Below are 15,643 nucleotides of genomic sequence, written 5' to 3'. Positions count from 1 at the left end.
GGGGCAATACTCTACTTTGCTGCCTTGAAAAAGGAGTGCTCTTCCTCCCACCATGTTTTCTTTCCCTCCTTCTTTTTTGTTTGTTTCAGTGGGTGGGGACGAAGAAAAGGTTGTTTCTGCCTTGCTGGTTAGTGAATTGGCTAATGGAGAGTCTGACAAATGCTTTTGGGAGTGTGCAGTTGAGAATGAGGAGGGAGACTGGAACCTCCCTGTTTGTCAACAATGAACTCGTGTAGAATCATGCCGAGTGATTATGACTAGTGTATGTTAGCTCAGAGGAATTAGGGTTTTCTGGTTTTATAACACTACCTCCTGCAGGGAACAGATTATTGCATAAAACGCATCTTGAAACATAGGCAAATTATCAGACAGGAATGGTATTTATAAGTACTGTGAAACATTGTAGTCATCTGAGTGTCATAGATTCTAAAGCAAAATATTCAGATGAGGCCTAATTGCTATCAACTGGGATATGATTTTTGGGTAACTGCCTAAAATCAACTAGCAGGGAAAGAAGATCATAAAAGCTCACTTTAAATGCTTTCCTAAAGTGTACATTTTTATCAGCATTCGACTACAAGAACTTTTACCAAAGGTATATTCTCCTAATCTCTTAAAAGTGATATTGTGTGCAGCGAAAGACAGTGAAAAAATACATCAGTCGCAAATTTCCTTAGTGCATTTTCTCTTCGGAACTCATTTCTGAGTTTCCAAATTTGGCTTGCAGAACTGAGAAGCTATAGGTGAACTGCTACAGCACATGTATGAATGTCAGATTTCCTTGTTCTCTGGCAAATGTGCAGAGGATGCCATGATTTTGCCACACTGATTTTGGAACCTATGCTGTGGGTGACAGTTGCTCATCTAGTTACAGTGTTTTTCTCTTGCTTGCATGGATAAAATTGCTCTTAAGGTTAGCAAGAACTAGAAAATTCAGAGTTTACTAGCTTACAGGTTTGCTTTTACACACAGAGATAACTTGATTTGTGAGGATCAAAGCTGGCAGCCCCTGGCTTGGACAGGAACACTTTGCTGGGTTAGGAACTGGCTGGATGGCCAGGCCCAGAGAGTGGTGGTCAATGGCGCTGCATCCAGCTGGCAGCCAGGCACCAGTGGTGTCCATCAGGAGTCTGTGCTGGGGCCAGTTCTGTTCAATATTTTTATTGATGATATGGTTGAGAGTATTGAATCTTTCATTAGTAAATTCGCGGATGACACTAAGCTGGGAGCGTATGTCGATCTGTTGGAAGGTAGGAGGGCTCTGCAGAGAGATCTGGAACGGTTGGATGGATGGGCAGAGTCTAACAAGATGAAGTTTATTAAGTCGAAGTGCCAAGTCCTGCATTTTGCCACAATACACCCCTGCACCTTTATAGGCTGGGGATGGTGTGGCCGGATAGTGCCCAGGCAGAAAGGGACCTGGGGGTACTGGTGACAGCAGCTGAACATGAGCCAGCAAGTGTGCCCTGGTGGCCAAGAAGGCCAAGGACATCCTGGCCTGTATCAGGAATGGTGTGGCCAGCAGGAGCAGGGAGGTCATTCTTCCCGTGTACTCGGCACTGGTCAGGCCACACCTTGAGTGCTGTGTCCAGTTCTGGGCCTCTCAGTTTAGGAAGGGCTTTGAGATGCTTAAGTGTGTCCAGAGGAGGCAATGAGGCTGGTAAGGGGCTTGGAACACAAACCCTGTGAGGGATGACTGAGGGAGCTGGGGGTGTTTAGCCTGGAGAAAAAGAGACTCAGAGGTGACCTTATCACTCTCTACAACTTCCTGAAAGGTGGCTGTAGCCAGGTGGGGGCTGGTCTCTTTCTCCAGGCAGCAACTGACAGAACGAGAGGACACAGTCTTAAGCCGCACCAAGGGAAATACAGGCTGAATATTAGGAAAAAAGTTTTTTACAGAAAGGGTGATGAAGTCTTGGAATGGTCTGCCTGGGGAACTGGAGGAGTCAGCATCCCTGATGTGTTTAAAGGAAGACTGGATGTGGCACTCAGTGCCATGATCTAGGTGAGGTGTTAGGGGTGGGTTGGACTCTATGGTTTTGGAGATCTCTTCCAACCTAGTGATTCTGTGAAAGGCTCTGTAGAGGATGGGGAAAATACAGCTGTATCCTTGCCCTGTGTGTAAGCTCTTCCCTAGAACTTGTAGAGACTTAGGGGATGGCAGGCGTGACCTCTTGAGGTGCTGCAAGTTGTGCCACTCTGAATAGGCATGAGCAGAACTGTGACTTGGGGAGTCATAAAGTCTTGACATGTGAAATGCTGCAGATCTGCTGTCTTGTGTGTTCAGTGGCAGTGGTGAAGGTGGTACAGCATGAATCAGAGCATTGAAACAAATTCACCAGAATGAGATTTCAGATGGTGCTGGTACTGGAGCACACACAGCACTTAAAAGAAAAAGAAGCTGCTTTTGTAATATACTGACAAAAAGTATAACATTTTTAGTATACCAATGCTTCTAATACAGTGACGAAAAGTCAGCATATATCATTCTTGACCTCTGTATCAAAGTCTGCTTTGCTTTTTAATGATGTGGGGAGAACAACAGTAAACACTTGTTGCAGATGCAGTCTAGAGAACCACTTCTCAAAAATACTCAGCTTGGGCTGGGTTTTCCTGCATTGTGTGCCAAAACAGTAGTCAATCTGATACTTGATGTGGTTGAGGGTATACTATGACCGAAAAAAGAGAAATGTGTTTAACTCAGGTTTGGGGAGACATACTTCAAGGTGTCCTCTCCTGAGGAAGCCTGTTCAGGTTTTGCACTGAAGGTGTCTCTGCTAGTAAGCTTTCATGAACATCTATGAACAGTTGTTCTGAGGGGGGTAAGCTTTCATCTGGCAAGGCTTCAAGGTTGAAAAGCCTTGTTAGACCAATGTTGTTTCAAAACTGTTTGCTGCCGATCATAGGAGTGTCAACTGCATTCCTTGTTGATCAGGTCTGGCTCCATGGTGCAAAAAAAGCAGTGGGGCTGTTGGTGCAGCTAAGCAAAGCTTTTGCACAGTATAACTGTGTTGACATGGTATTGCCTTCCTGCTGATCAGTCTAATGAACCTCACTTACTTAGAATCTTTCACATGAATTATTTTTTGTTTGTTTGTTAATTTTAAATTTATTTTATCCAGTATGGCTGACAAGCTAACACTTTCAGGCATTTCTGTTGCTGCTTTGCAGCACTGGTACAGTGTTACCAGTCTTTTGCTCTTTTCCAGGTATTTTACAATCTGTTTAGAAGACAAGTATTGGCAGACTTGAAGCTGCATTCTTGAATAGTGGCTAGAGAGCTACCCAAGCTCACTTGTGATTTGTATTACCAAGATCTACTAAGTTAAAAGTGATCAATGGGATTTTAATATTCTTCCTTATTACTAGTAGACTAGAAGGTATATCAGCCTTATTATGCAAGACAAAACTTTCTGATTCTTTCAAAACACGAAAGAGAAGTATTTGTTGACCAATTGTCTATCTTTTTATGTGTATATATATATTTATATATGCCGTACATATTGTTTCTGGTGGGTTTTTTCCCATTCTTATGATATCTAAAAAATGCTTTAATATTCCTGCCCCTGACAGCTGTGTTTTTTGTTGATGTTTGTAACTTTCCTTTCCAAATTTTTTACTCTCTAAGTTTATACTACTTATACCCATTTTTACTTCAGATTTTATCATGATTGTCTGTTTTGTTAAAAATAGATTTTTGACTGCTGCCATACTTTTGCTATATTTCTTTACTACTGTAACTTCCTAATAAAATTGCTTTTAGAAAAATGGCTTCTGGTCCATGTGATACCCATTCAGAGGATTCAAAAAAAAGACTTGAAAATTTGGTCTTTTAAAATGCCATGTATTGTGTATATGTAGTGATATATACTGTTGTGAATGGGTCTTAATAAACTTAGATTATTTCACTTGTTGTCTGTTGTCTTCCTGACCATTTTTCAATGTAATTGGGATGTAAGTGGTTTCTTAGGAATTTCTGATTACTTGCAGTTTCTTTGTTAATCTGTCGTAATGAGTTTCTAAGGGGACAACTGTACCAAAGAATTTCCTGTTTATATAGACCAGAGGGAATTCGATGTCAAAGCTGGTACTTCTGCCGTGCTCTTTTGGGAGAGAGAGGATTCCAAAGTGGATGTTGTTAATTTTGTGGCTCGAGAGAAATCCTAAATGTCTGTCCCTGTTAGGAAGTACTCATGGCTGTTTTCTTGTGCTAGTGAAAAATTTGGATCCAGTCAAAAGATAGTTGTGGGAGGTGGGATTGGGGTTGCTGCTGGGGCAAAGGAAGTACCCACATGGGAGTGCAGGTTTCATCTTCCCTCCAACCAGTGATGCTTTGCTTAGCAAGTTCCGCCATGTAGCTAGCCTGTTGAACAGGGTGTTAAGTTACACTGTGGCAAAAATGCCTTTTTTAGAAGTGGCAAACTGTGTTTGCAGATGAACAGCTGCATAGCTGGCCTTTGAGATAGAGGGAGTTTGGTCTTGAATACTTCTTTTTATTCTTTATTGTTGACAGAGGCTTGTGGTGTGTTTGATTATTATCTCTTTATTTGTTTGAACAATTTTGTTAACTATTCTGAAGCATGCATGTAAAGTATTTTAGAAGATTGTTTAGCAAAGGGAGACAGTGAATACACTTCTTTTTCAAAGGTTTTCTCAAGTGACTTGGCTGACTTGAATTTTGGTTTTAGGTGTATTCTGATGTCATCTTACACTTGGAGAAAATTTGAGTCGTGGTGACCTTTGGCTGTTGAAAGTACCTTACCTTTTGGAGGCCACAGGGACATTTTTCGTGCAGATTAAATGAGAAAAAAGGCTTTGGACAAGTTGTTCCAAACGATGCTCTGTGTGTTCCTACAATGTGGAATATGGAAATTACCTGACACTGAATGTTTTAGCATTGTCTATACCTTATGCACTCCCCTGAATAATTCTTTCAAACTTACCACAGAACAGAAAGCAAACCAGGTCCCAGTTTGTTCTGGATGTATTTCTGAAAGCAGAAATGAATTGAGCGATTGTAAAATGAAGTTATGTATATATGTGTGTTTCACAGACATTGGAGGAAAAAACTGGGGAAAACTGGAGAGCTGCTTCCTGGTGTTTGTTGGTTTATTGTTTGTTTGTTTTGGGTTTTTTTTGGTGGTTTGTTTGGGGTTTTTGGGTTTTTTTGTGTGTGTGCATTTTTGTCATTTGTTTGTTTTGTTTTTGTGGGTTTTTTTGAAAAATTAAATTAAAATGCGTAGACATCACTGTTACGTGTAAAAACACATTATGCTGTGAGGATTATTCTGGAGGTTTCTCAGCACTTCAGTTTTGCCCTGCCTCAGAGCAAGGCCTGTCGTGAGAAGCATTGTCCTTGAGGTGTTACTGCTGATACACCAGGCAAAGGCGTTGTCTCACGTGCAGGGTTGCAGGGTCTGGAAGCTGCAGGTTTCCCACTTTATTACCATCTGAACAGTCAAAATCTATATTAAAAATACAGTTTTGAGAGAAAGCAGGTGTTTGATATTTACTGTAACAAGTTTGGCTGATTTACTTTTGAATAATTTCACTTAAACTCTATTTAATTGGGTTTTTTTAGAAAAGCCTTGATTTTCTGCTAGAATACTGTCAGAATACTTTACTTTCATCCTGAACCTGCTGATTTGCAACCTAAGTCAGCTTCAAGACTTAGTAGCATTTTTGAAAAGCTGAAAATCATTTCTAATTTATCTAGTCAAGTCAATGAATCATAAGTTGGATCACAAATTGAAGAATTTTCATTAGATAAGAATAGTTTTTCTTTTCCCAGTCTAGGAATAGAAAGTAGCAGGGGCAAGATATTCTTTCCTTAAAAATGGAAAATTGGGAAACAGTTAGTTTCCTTGTTTATATGTAGTCCTACCTTTGTTTAAATGGCTTTGTGCACAGAATGCAGTTTTGATAAACAAATATATTTATCATAATTAAGATTATCTGATAAATGTTTAAGCAGTTTGAAATGCCAGTGTTTCTTCTAATTTTTTCCTTGGATCCATCCATGTATGAGGTTTTTCATTCAAGTTTGTTATATTCACTTTTTACATGTAAAATACATATAAATCTAACAGATACATTACTCATACTTCACGTGTGCTTTTTTATTCTATGTTAAATTGTGTTATACAAATTAGTCATTTATGTGCAGAGATTCCCCTGTTCAGGGAGTAGAAGAGCCCTGACTGATACCAGCCTTATCAGCTTACTCTATCTTCTTTTACTACTAATATGCATATAATGCTAAGGATAAAACCACACATGGCAAGGGCTAATTGAATGAGTGTCTTATTGCCTTTTTGTACCTGTAATCTTGGTTTTTTCTGCTAAAGGTGCTTTTTATTGTCAGCAGTAATTTGTAGTAGGGAAGTGAGCATACAGAAAGTCTGTCTTGATTACTCTAGGATGCTCTATCAGCATGTAAATTTTTTCCCATTGATGGCGTGAAGGGTTATTATTGCTTTTTAAATTCAGTGTTATTACTTTTATTCTACTCAGTTTTGCCACTTCACTTAGCTAAAATTAGAAAGCAGTGAAAACTTCCCCTAGATCCTGCTAATGCAGAAGATTAAACGTCAGCTGATGACTAGAGTATGATTGTAGACTGTGAGTTCACAGAGGAGGGCTGATAGATACGGTTAGGTTTGCTTTCTTCCAGGGCCGTGCAGTCTTCCTCTCTGAAGAACTCAGAACTGTATAGAGGCAATAGTCAGAAGCAGAGAAAAAAAAGAAGATTATAGAAACAAATAAACCTATTTGTTTATATAAACAGGTTCCCCTACGAAGTTTTATTGATGCCTTTTTGTTTTGCTAGATTATTTTGGTTAAGAAAGTGTATTAGGGGATACCAGGAGGTTAAGTATTTTAAATTGAAAAGCTGCTTTGGCTCAAGAACTTGATTAGTCACCCATATGCTAAAAGCAGGTTATGTTTACTCATGGAAAAAAACCCCTATTTGAAATGCAGTTGGCTACTGTTTAGTTTGACTGGGAGAAAAATGCGTGTCCTATATGACATTGCTTTCTCCTTCTCAAATGTAGTATCTACACATTGTGTGACCATGAAAACTAAATGCTATCTGCCGGAGTTGTAGCAATAAAGGCTTAATGAAAGCATAACTGTATATAATGGCATTACATTTTTACAGTGTGCCAATTTTGTTTACTCCTTGTTTACTCCTTTTCTATACTTGTCAAGAGGTAGATGTGGAGGGTTGTATGTCTCTGTCCCATTGAGCATGGTGCATCAGCCACAAGGCCTGTTCAGCCTTGAGAAAAGACAACTGAGAGGAGACCTCATCAGTGTCTATGAGTATCTGAAGGGAGCGTGTCAGAGGAGATTTCCAGGCTCTCCTTAGTGCTGCCAAGCAGTTGGACAAGAGGCAATGGGCAGAAACTGATGCACAGGAAGTTCCACCCGAATATGAGGAAGAACTTCTTTAACTGTGCCCTGGAGTAGATTGTCCAGAGAGGCTGTGGAGTTTCTCTCACTGGAGATACTTGATAACTGTCTGGACACAATCCTGTGCCGTGTGCTCTTAGGATGACCCTGCTTGAGCAGGGGGCTTGGGCCGGATGACCCACTGTGGTCTCTTCATACCTGACCCATTCTGTGATTTATTCTCTGATCTGTTGAAATTGCCTAAGAAAGCAAGCTGCGAAGGCAGAGGCCAGAAAAAAGAGAAAAGCCATTTGTGAAACAAATGAGCCTGAAGTTCAGTTCTGGATGCGACTCCCAAATTCACTGATATTTGATAGGTTTCAACACCACGTAGCTAAAATGAGAATCTGTCATATGTAATTTATATGACATACCTGCCTGAGCCTTCAGGGGTCAAGACAGCTTGTGAATTTGCACTTTGTACCAGCTATAATACCATAGTGTCAGTCAAATCTTCTTCTCTCCATTTTGCTTAGTAAACTCATGTTCTTTCACTTGGCATGTGGTTAAAAAGCTGCCTAAGAAATCTGAAAGTATATTTATAAGCAAGTTCCACAAAAACTACTAGTGTTCTTTTTAAATTGAAAGAAATCAGAAGGAAAAGCAGAAGTTGTTTCTCAGGTACTTAATGCCACAAATTTAAGAAAAAGCCTCATTTGTGTGAACTTTAGACAGAGATTTCTTTGTAGACTCCAGTGTCTTCACCGACTTTCTCAATATGTTGAGCCAGGAGAAAAAGGCCGTTCAGACAAATAGATCTGCACCAGCATCAGTAGCTTAGTCTTTCAATGCTGTTTGGTTTGATCTCTTCCAAAATATTTTTTTTTCCATGACAACTGATTTTCTAAGGATTATTTGAGGAGTTTAGGCAGATGTTTTTGGCAGGTTGTCTTGAGATTTTTTTCTTTGAGTTACAATAGATGAATGCCATTGAAGTTTAATACTATGCATTTAGTACAGTGCTTTAATTGAGAGATAACTTGTGGTGTGGGGATTTCAAGTGTTCCTTAAAATAGTTTTTCACAAAGCTAAAAGTGAAAACAAATATTTATTTGAAAGCACATTTGCATGTAGTACTAGGTAACCTGGAATAGCTGGGATTATTTCAGCAAGAACAGGAAAGCACGTATTATACTGGGTTGTTTTGTCCATATAATGTCTGTCAGAATGAGCCTGCATTTGTTACTGGGATTGGTAACATTAAGGCTAGCATCTCTGCTTGAAGTAAATAATGTTGCAGCAGCCAACTCTTGTTTATTTTGGTAGGAGGTTAGAGGGCAAGAATAATTCTATCTCTACTTGAAACACTCTGAAACTACTCAAATATATGCATCCTATTGCAGTCCTGATTAAGATCTATGATTAAGCATTCGTTAGGATTCAAATAGTGGGAAATCCCTATGAGATCAGGTTTTTTACATGTAGATTATATCAGTCTTAATAGTGATAGATTTTAGTATTTTTCATGAATTGTGTCCGTAATTACACTTGCAGATTTAACTATAAGTTACAAACTAGTAAAGCTTAAGGGCATGTAATTAACTTGGCAATTCAGTGTAGCAAAGAAAACAAGACAGAACTGTAGGATGGAAATTACATTATGCTCTTACTGCATATTTGAGCTAAATATTTACTGTTTTCATGCAGCTCCTGGTTTTATCTTGGAGCTAAAAGAAAATCTTTATGTGAACTTTTGTTGAGATATACTCAGAAAACTTAGCCAAGTTGTTTACATGAAGTGGAAATAATAGCTAGAGAAGCTTGAGTTCTGGAATGATTTATCTATTTTTGTCAATGTTTGACAGTTCTGCAAGATTTGAATGAAGTAGCGATGGTTAATGGGTGCTCAGTTTCAATAGCCTCTGCATGCCTTCCCCATGAGACTTGAATTGACATGAAATGTCGCATCATCCTCAAGTAATGTTTTTTCCTCAGGAGAAAACATCTTTTTCACCTGCTTTTGCAGATGTCTAAAATGATTCTCATTTTCTGCTCCTAAAAGTGGAGTGTTTCCAAGAGATTTTTCCTGAGAAGAATTTACTATAACTTGCAGAAGCCATGAGATACTCTTGAAATGTTTTGGTAGATTGAATTATTGGATATGATATTAATAATTCTAACTATTTTTATGGGCAAATCTTCAGGATTTTAAGTAGTAGGCCATTCTTACCAAAAAATAACACACAAGCGTATCATACACATAATGTTTACAGGCAAGTTAAATAAAGTAACACTAGTCTAGCAAAAGCATAATATTACTCGTTTAGCAAGGATATTTTCATTGTAAACCATACCATTTTTCATAGAAAGCATGCTTTAATAAAGTAAGATATTCAGTCCTAAAAGTAGATTTTGTCAGTAGGCAAGGTATCCAGTATTATCCCAGCTCAGTGAAAAATAGAAGCTGTGACTTGTGGGTTGGCTAAATGAACACTTACTTTCATAATTGAGCAACAATTGTCATCTGTAATACTAGATTAATGCCTGAAGTTCTTTTACAACACCAAAACTCTTCTGTTTCTTAACGTAAACATGAACATCAACAAGCAGCCTCTCCACCCTATATGTACTGTATTAAACAGAGTACTTGGCAAATGTAAAATACCTGCTTTTATAGTGATGGCTTGAATAGTAAATAAGTGTAGTAATCACTAATATTTCATAAATTCATTTGCTGGTTATTCTTATTACCCTTCATCCTGAAAATGTTCCAGAATATTCTGTGGTACTTAGGACATAGTCATAGGGAATATTAGAACTTTAAGATGTTATACTTTGCATGAAAACATTGAATTAATGTCCGAGTAACAAATTTATGTGCAAAAAAATATTCCTTCTTTCTTCTAGTGGCTGTAACTCCCAGATTACTTTGACTCTGTAGCTTGAAAGTTGGATAAGGCTCATGTTTCATTTCATACACTTTATTGCCACTTCACTTGTTGGTACTTCATTGTTAATCAATATGCAGCATAAATATGTAAGTTATTGAAAGTGGAAGGCGTTGATCAAACTTGGTTTGGTTCTTTTGACCAAATTTCTTTTTAGAAGTTCTCAATTAGTGGTTTATTAAAAAAATAGAAAAAATTAAAAAAATTAAAAAAATAGAAAAAAAACCCAAAAAACAAAACAACCAACCAACCATACAAACAAAACCCCCTAAGACTTGCAATATGTAAACTCACTCTTTTTTTTCCCAGTGTCAGTGAAGATGAACAGAAGATGTGATTAGTGAACTGTAATGTCCTCTCTCCTAAGGAAACCTTTCCTCATGAAGTTGACTCATTACAGAGTGAGACCAGCATTCAAACTGTGGGGAGTATCTCGTGGTGCTGTGCTCGCTGGGAGGTCAGCACAAGGACTTGGGTAGGAGCGGTAATTGTTGAGTTCACACTGTGAACTGCTCTGTGGCATCGTTATTTCAGAAGGCTCATGGTTAACCACCTTTTCATGACAACTGATGAATTTAATTCTCTTCAGGCTCTGTTCCTGTCTCAGTTTCATTTGAAACTGCTCTGCAAGGGAGGGAGGGAGGACAGTGAGGTAGACAGAGCAAGTAATTTGATTCCTATAGGAAGACTGTACAAGGCCAGGTTGGATGGGGCTCTCAGCAACCTGATACTCCTACCTATGGCAGGGATTTGGAACTAGATGAGTCCCTTCCAACCCCAAATATTTTATGATTCTATAAAATACTTACAAACAAGAAACTAGGCTTAAATATGTTGTAAATTTAAAAGGACAAGTGTTAGAAGTGGTTGCTAATTTAAAGATATGACTTTCAAAAAGTGTCAATTTGAAACAAGAAGTTTTAACACAGGCTTTGTAATGGGTGAAAATTCAGAGCGAAACTAAATTTTGTTTCTCTGATAGTGGAATTAGGACAAAATTTCAGAACAATGCTGCTTCTCTGAATATAAAACCCATTTAAATATAATCAAAGCAAATAATTCTGCTTTAATCGGATAAAGATAAGAGTATTTTCCTTTCTTTTTCTTATTTTATTTTAAATTCTAATTGCCTTTCTGATCCAGTTTAGATTCAGTTTAGCACAATATGTCAGCATAGCTGTAAGGGTGTGTGGGTATGTGATGGCAGAGGGAGCATGCAACCCAAAGCAAAGAGAATGGGAACTACTTTAACCAGCTCTGCTGCTTTAATTTGATTCTCAGGTACATTTGCAAAGATGTTCATGTCCTGCTAAGTCCTCTTGGACCCACTGAAATTCCTTCACTCGAAAAATCAAAATAGAAGATGAACTATTCTCCAGACCCACTGTGTGAGGTCTTCTTCGTGTTTCTGGTATTCACATGGCAGTTCAGAATGGCTGTTTGACTTGTTTTGTCCCTTTAATTTGTTCTTCTGTGTTTGTATTTTTGACTCTTTTCTGTACCGAGAGTAAATAAGGAAAACATGAAATATGATGGCAGAGGTGAAATACACATTTGTTTTCCTAATAGATACAAAATAATTTATGGAATAGATCAGAATACTAATCTAATCAGTGAAAGGGTAGGTTTTAATCTCTCTGTGGAGAATGAAGATAAATTTTACCAAAACTTACTAAAAGAAATGTAATGTCTAAACCTTAGATAGCATTACATCATTAGATGTTAACATTAATGAAAATCAGTAAAAATTGTAGCCCTGTGTAAGGTGTATGGCTCTGCTTCATGTGTATGGGACAGTGGTCTTAACACACTGATTGCTTCTTTCTCTACAAGATTTATGTTTTTTTCAAAATAATTACAGGCTTGTTTTTTTATGTCTTTTGAGGAAGAGTGCTGTCTGCTGAATTCTTTGGGTGGTTACTCGCTGAGGAACCAAGCACTTCAGATGTTTCTTTTAAAACTATCTCTTTTAAAGGCTACTGACTAAGTTATAGTTCCCTGTCACCTCTGTTCTTAACACATGGTAGTATGAAGAGCCAGTTATTATCACCTGCCACTTGCACTGGAATACAGTAAAGTCATGGCAAATGCAGTTAAAAGTCTAGCACGTTTAGCAGGTATCTGGTTATACTCTTTTAAGTATTTATGGAAAAATGTTAAAATGTTGTTTCCAGCACAAGCTAGACCTACTTAGGATTGGTCTGTGTTGGAGCCAGGTGTTGTTGATTTTTGCTGGTCTTTGCAGTCCAAGTTTCAAGCTGTTGTACAAATGGAAAGCGGTTCCGTTTTCTGGACTTCAACGTACTTCCTTTTTCTTATCAGAAAAGGTAACCAGACTTCGTATTCTCAACCTTGCTTTGACTTTGACTGATTAGCCTAGTTTCTGAATTGGCTCTCAGAGGAAACAAGGTTTATATGATTGCACTGGTAGCTCTCATTGTTTGAGGCCCATTGGCTAACTTAGGTCAAATTTGGCAGGGTAATGAGTGCTTCATGCGGAAATGCCGTTCTGCCAGTTGGTGCGGCTGGAGTTGAGAGAGAGAAACCAGTTCATGAAGGGTATCTTGTGTGTGAGCTCCCATATTCTGCTTGCTCTAGGAGCTGTCTGGTGTGTAGATGTGTTTTGCAAGCACTTGGAAAGAACTTTAGGGTGACCTGTGGTTTCACTAAGTGGTAACTGATGCTCTAGGTGGGAACTGTGGGCCATGAAGGGAGGGATTGGGGATAGGGGCAGATGAGTCCAAAGAACTGAGATGAATCTTGAAAGGGGTGTAAGAGATATGGAAAAGGAAAACCTGCAGCTGTCTGTGTCCTCTGTTCAGATTCTGGGACAGAATTATTCGTGAGAATTTATCTTTCCGAGTTACTGCAGCAGCAGTGGAACTCTAGTTATTTCCATCTTGCATGTACATTGCTTTTTCCTTTGTAATAATGCTGAGGTCTAGAAGGGCAGTCTGTTCAGAGTTAAAGTTTAACATGATGCTCCAACAGGCTTTTCTTTGTGGTTGAGATGTCAGTCTTTAACAACAGAGGCACTTCTGACACTTGATAAATACTGCTTTTAGAAGTGAGCAGTGCAGTAGAAAGGGAAAAACATTTAGATAAAGTTTCTTTTATCACTTTTGTTTCTTGGCTTTCTGTCTTTAGGTACCTGTTGATAGTGAGAAGTGCCTTTCCTATGGAAAGTGCTGAGAGTGATAGGATCTATCTAACATTCGCCTGTAGTTCTGTTAAGAAGGAAAAGGGGACATGGAGACATAGAATGCAGTAGATTCGTGGTTTTCAGCAATGGAATCAATTGCAATTTGTTTTATTAGACTTAAGATAGGTATTACCTTTTTGGAGACCACGGTGAGTTTTTAATAAATGTTTTTTGGTAGTTACGAATGTGCAATCTCTGATAATACCTGGTAAGTGTATTTGAGCCCTCCTGATTCTTGTCATATATGGCACAATAAATTGCCCAAATTTGGTCAAATATTTTTAGCCACTTAGTCATATGTCTTTTAATGTGCTGCATATGTAAGCTTTTGATTCACTTAGCAACAGCATTTTTATGAGTATGTCTTGCCAGGTTTTCTCATGTGTACTTGAAAAATAGGCAAGGAGTGTCCTGTGTTGGTTTGTGTCACAACCAGATGGTTGGGGGCTTTTTTTGTTGGTGGGGTTTTGCTGTTGGTGTTTTTTTTTTTTTGGGGGGGGGGGGGGGGGGGTGCGGGGTTGTTAATAGTGCTAATCAGTTTTAAGAGCCTTCCGCAGATGATGAATTTTAGGGAATTTTAAGATAAACATGCAGCATATTAAAATTTAATGTTAAAATACTTATATTTGAAAAATGTTTCTGATATGACTGCATTTTTCCTTACAGTTAGCTGGTGAATATTATTATAGGCATAGGATATCAGTGGCTGGACAAATTGAATATCCAGAAAAACTGGATATATGGCTATAAATAGTTGATGTTTCTGTTAAGTGTAAACATCTGAGTTTCTTGAATTTGTTTTCCTCCTAAACTGATTAATTATGTCTTGCATTTGATTCGTTTTCATTGAGTTACAAAATGTCTTACAAAAAGAGGTGATTCTCTTCTTTCAGAGCTTGTTATAAGTGTATGATCATTGTACACTACTGATAGATAAGTGGGAGAAATTGAAGACAAATATACTTGACAAACTTGTAGTTTTTATTGTTGGGAGGATATTAAGAAATTGTTTCATTGAAAGAACTGCTGATTTTAGGGATGGATATGACTAAAAGTTTTCAAGTCAGTTTTCAAGAATACCTGAAAAAGTGGGGAGGATTTCATTCAAGAGTGGGGTTTTGTTTTTAACTGAAAAACAAATAATGCAAGCAGTGTATTGCAGTCTAGTTGCAGTCTAGCTGTACTTAACTAAAGGAAATGGAGTTAAAGAAGGATAATTTGTGGCTGGTTTTGTTTGGCTACAGCATGCAGCTGTTGCCTCAGCACTGCAGGATGGAGGAAAGCTTCAGGATTCGTCGTGGAACATGCAATTGCTTAAATAGGGATATCCAAGTTGTTTTCTTTCCATAGTAAAACATTATGTAATTTGGGGGTTTTTCTTCAGAAGTATTCTGAAAAGTAAAATTTATACCTTGATTGCATTTCAATAGAGGCATAATTCCCTAGTAGTATTTAGGAGCCCAAGAGTTGAGGTTCTCATTTCAGCCTTGTGGCTATGTAGTATTGTTGATTTATTAAGCTAAAAAATTAATACCAGTCTTCTGGGGTCTAGCTGCTTGGAGTTCTTGCTGCCCTGAAATGCAGAGGGACTTTTCTCTCAGTTGCTCTGCCCTTTTAAGGGCAGCAGGATAGAAGTTGGCAAGAAAACTCATCAAGCACCCTGTGAGAAAAATACTGGAACACAGAGAAGAAAGGCAAAATAGAAGTCAGTCAAGAAGTCAGAAGTCAGATGGAGATCTGGAGAAAGGCAGTAGTTCTGCAACTGAGCAACACTGTTTAAGAGATGTGGGTAGATGATGATATTTTTGCAATTGCCAAAATGATACTCAAATAAGTTTATAAAAAGGAGTGATTAACAGAGTGTTAAAAGATTTATGGTGGTATAGAATATACTGCAGGAGAAAGCAGTAGGGGGATGTTGAAATACTATGTAGCATCCCCTTCATACTCTGTAGTCTTATCTATGTTACAGGTAAAATCACATTATGGTATTATTTTCAAAGTGCTTCCCTAGCTCTTAGTCACAATTCTACTTCATGGTGTAGCTATTTATTCAGTTTTAATATCCACTCAAATGGCTGAGCTGGGCCTGGGACAA

General features: G+C 38.2%; 1 protein-coding gene across 1 annotated transcript in view; it reads left to right on the top strand.

Moving 5' to 3' along the window:
- The window catches only part of PPP1R12A (protein phosphatase 1 regulatory subunit 12A), a 124,087-nt gene that overhangs the window by 30,032 nt on the left and 78,412 nt on the right, over window positions 1-15,643 (top strand).

The sequence above is a fragment of the Hirundo rustica genome, chromosome 4 (assembly GCF_015227805.2).
Source record: "Hirundo rustica isolate bHirRus1 chromosome 4, bHirRus1.pri.v3, whole genome shotgun sequence".
Taxonomy (NCBI): Eukaryota; Metazoa; Chordata; class Aves; order Passeriformes; family Hirundinidae; genus Hirundo; species Hirundo rustica.
Note: the sequence above shows the minus strand (reverse complement) of the source record. Positions and strands in the feature narration are given on the sequence as shown.